The sequence below is a fragment of the Petaurus breviceps genome, unplaced genomic scaffold, assembly GCF_028583685.1.
Source record: "Petaurus breviceps papuanus isolate PSGF00001 unplaced genomic scaffold, PetGlider_PUasm1.0 428, whole genome shotgun sequence".
NCBI classification, from domain to species: Eukaryota; Metazoa; Chordata; class Mammalia; order Diprotodontia; family Petauridae; genus Petaurus; species Petaurus breviceps.
The window spans coordinates 1,918,631-1,922,348 of NW_027186331.1; positions in this window are offsets into that span (position 1 = coordinate 1,918,631).

Consider the following 3,718-nt stretch of genomic DNA (forward strand, 5'->3'; position numbering starts at 1 on the left):
TGGCGGCAGGACTGTCTGTAGCCTTTTTTATGTCCCCAGTGTTTAGTGTGGTCTGCTACACAGCAGGTTACTTAACAATATTCACACCAAGAGCTAGTCTTCTTATGGGGCGGCTGGGTAGTGCAGTGGCTAGAGTGCTGGGCCTAGAGGCAGGAAGCTCTGAGATCAAATTCAGCCTCAGACACGTCCTAGCCGGGTGACCCTGAGCAAGTCACTTAGCCAGGTTTGCCCCAGTCTCCTCACCTGTAAAATGAGCTGGAGAAAGAAATGGCAAATCCTCCAGGATCTTGGCCAAGAAAACACCAAATGGCATTGAGAAGGGTCAGACACAACACAGCCTTTGTACAGCGCCTTGAGGTTCACAGAGTACCCCACAGTGTTGCCTCATCTATCCCCGCAGCAGCCCTGGGAGGCAGGTGCTATTTAGATCCCCATTTTACAGATAAGGAAACTGAAGCAAATCGAGAGAGGTGAAGGGATTTGCCTGGGGTCACCAGGCTAATAAGTGTCTGCAGCTGGATTCGAACTTGGGTCTCCCTGCCTCCATCCCTAGCTCTCTGTGCCCTGGCCAGAGTGCACCCGGAGTGGGCAGCACTTTTTAGGAAAGCTGGTGTGGAGCATATGTGTCTCAAGAGGGGGGCCTTCGTGGTGGAACTGTCCCACCTCCTGCCTCTGCCCTGGGGGCCCGGGAAGCATCCTCCCCTGGGCCTCAGTTGGAGTCAGACTTGATGGTGTCCAAGGTCCTTCTTGCTGGGATCCCTGACGATGAGACAAAGGCCTTTAACTGGACAAGAGAAGGCTGGGGGAGGAGAGCAGTCTGTGGGCATTGGGAGGGGAATCCAGTGGAGGAGAAGGCCCTGAGGACAGAGCCAGCAATGGCGGCAGGCAGCCCAGCCGGGTTCCAGTTCTCCCCAGTATTCCAGGCTGCCTGGAGAGGTAGTGAGCTCCCCATTGTTCTAGGATGCACAGGAGTGGAGAGTTGGGAACTGGCGCAGGGCAGATCCTTGATTCTTGTGCCAGCAGCCTTTGGACCTGCAAGCAGACAGCTCTTCCTCATCCAGGGCATGAATACACATTCATGCCTAAAACAGAAAACCACCTGGGAGTTATGCATGGGCTGTCCTAGAGTATGGTGCTAGGGGCCCATCCTGGACTGGGGCACATACTGGACTGAGACCGAGGGTGTATTCCAGACTGAGGGGTCCATTCTGGACCAAGGGGCCCATCCTGGACTGGGGCACATACTGCACTGAGACGGAGGGGCCCATCCTGGACTGGGGCACATACTGCACTGAGGCCGAGGGTGTATCCCAGACTGAGGGGCCCATCCCGGACCAAGGGTCCCATCCTGGACTGGTGGCTCATCCTGGACTGGGGGAGCATACTAGACTGAGACTGAGGGTCCCATCCCAGACTGAGAGGTGGCTCCGTTTGTGGCAGGAGGCCACCCCCAGGTCCCTTCCAGCCTTTCTGAAAAGGGCTTGTTCAGATTCTCTGACACAGCCAGAAAGCACAGCTCTGCTGATCCGCGGGGATGGCTGCTCAGACACCTTGCAGTTATCCTGCCTGCACTTTGCTCTCATGGATCACCCAGACCTGGCAGTGTTTGCCTAGCACTCTCTGAGCTTCCTGATGTGGCTGGTCAGTCTCCAGAGGAGGCCTTGTGTGCCTAGGGGAGGTTTTCAGGGCATCAGCCTCTCAGGGGCTGGAGGTTTTCCCTGCAGCCCATGAAGAGGGCCCCAAGGGTAGTCGAGCCAGAAGAGGAGGGGGCTGAGCCCAGAGCCTATGGCTGACAGGCCACCTGCCACACAAATCCCGCCCCAGTCTCTTACCACCAGCATGACTTTGGGTGAGTCACACTCGGAGCATAGGGTCAGAGCTGGTAGAGACTTCAAAGTTGGGTCTAAGCCCCTATTATATAGGTGAGGAAACTGAGGCCCCGAGTCACAATAGCAGTGAGGAGCGAGATTTGAACCCAGGTTTCCCTCATTTTACAACTGAGAAAATTGACAGGGAATCACTTGTCCCAGTTCTGACTGATAGCAGAGTGGAGATTGAAGATGGGGTCTCCCAGAGTCCTTTAAAACCCTGGGAAGCCGAGCCCCGGGGAGCTCTCAACAAAGGGACAGATGGGACAAGTGTCTGAGCTTAGAGGAGAGACCCCAAAAACAGTTATTGCCTAGGATCAAATGTAATTAGGCTGATTAAGAGATTTGCCAGCTCTCTGTGCGATTCAGAATGTAGACCTCCATGGTACTGCACAGAGCAGAGCTAGCCAGCCTGGGCTGAGCATGGGGCTGATGCAGGCAGGGGTTCCCTGGGAGCTCCAGCAAGGCTTGAAGGTGCAGGGGGTCCAGGTGTGGCGAGGGGCCCCATGGTGAGGCCTGAAGGTGCAGGGGGTCCAGGTGTGGCGAGGGGCCCCATGGTGAGGCCTGAAGGTGCAGGGGGTCCAGGTGTGGTGAGGGGCCCTCTAATTGTCTCTGATGGGCCTGATGAGGCTTGGAGAGGGATAGAGGCTATGAGCTGTGATGGTGGAAGGAGGGAAGGGAACACACATTTATTTACACCTACTGTGTGCCAGGTGCTCTGCTCAGTGTTTTGCAGATATTACCTCATTTGATCCTTAAAGGTATTAAAGTGTTGGCCAGTTAGCTTTTCAAGGATGGTTATTGACCACACACGAAATGTGTGTATTTGTGAGTGTATGTATGTATATGTATTTGTAAGTATGTGTATATGTGTGTGTGTTGCCTTGAGCTGGGCTGCTTCTGGGAAGCTCCTTCATGAGAGCAGAGTCAGGGGCCCACACCCAATGGTTTGGGGCCCACAGGACCTTGGGCACATCAGGGCAGAATGGGCCAGATGTGGGTTTGATGGCAGAGCACCATGCCCGGGAGCCCTCTGAGTCAGAACTGCTGAGCTGGGCAGCTGGGCCTAGTCTCCTTTTCCCTGGCTGGATGACTTGCTGATTTGTGGGCAATAAATCCGTGGGATTGTGGGCTACGGGTTGGCAGGGGTCTCAGAGGGCACCTACTGCCATTTCTACCCCTATAAAGTGTCCTTGGTGAGTGAACTTCTGGCTTCTGCCTGCAGCTCTCCAGTGCCAGGAAACTCTGCGTAGCTGGGTAGACCTGGACTTTGGAATGGTTCTAACATTGTGTTGTGATGACCCCATCCCCTGTTCATCCTTCCCGTCAGAGCCCTCCTGCTGTTTCCCTGCACCACACTTGCTGTGGGCACGTGTGCTCGGCACTTCTTTCTCTAGTTGTGATGAAATGGAGACTCGTCCCATGCGGCGCCCCCAGCCCTTCCACCATGTTCGTCTGCTTTTCTCCGGAGCCCCAGAGTGCCCCAAGGGAAATTCCTCTCCCTTCTCACTTCCCCAGTTCCCTAATGAATCATCTTCCTCTTCGTGTTGTGTCTCTTAAAACCAACAGAACAGAACAGAACCTGCCGGCCCCAGGCCCTGAGTGTGGTCACAGAATGGGATCCCTGGACAACGGGCCTCTGGAAAGGCTCTGGCCTCTCCTCCCTGTTAGAATGTGGGCGCTCTCCTCCGTTCTGAAGGAGTCTCTCCTCTGAGCCAGCTTTGCCTGTCTGATTCTCGGTGACCCCATTTGAGGTTTTCTTGGCAGATGCTGGAGGGGTTTACCATTCCTTTCTCCATCTCCTTTTACAGATGAGGAAACAGAAGCAGACGAGGTGAAGGCTGGATTTG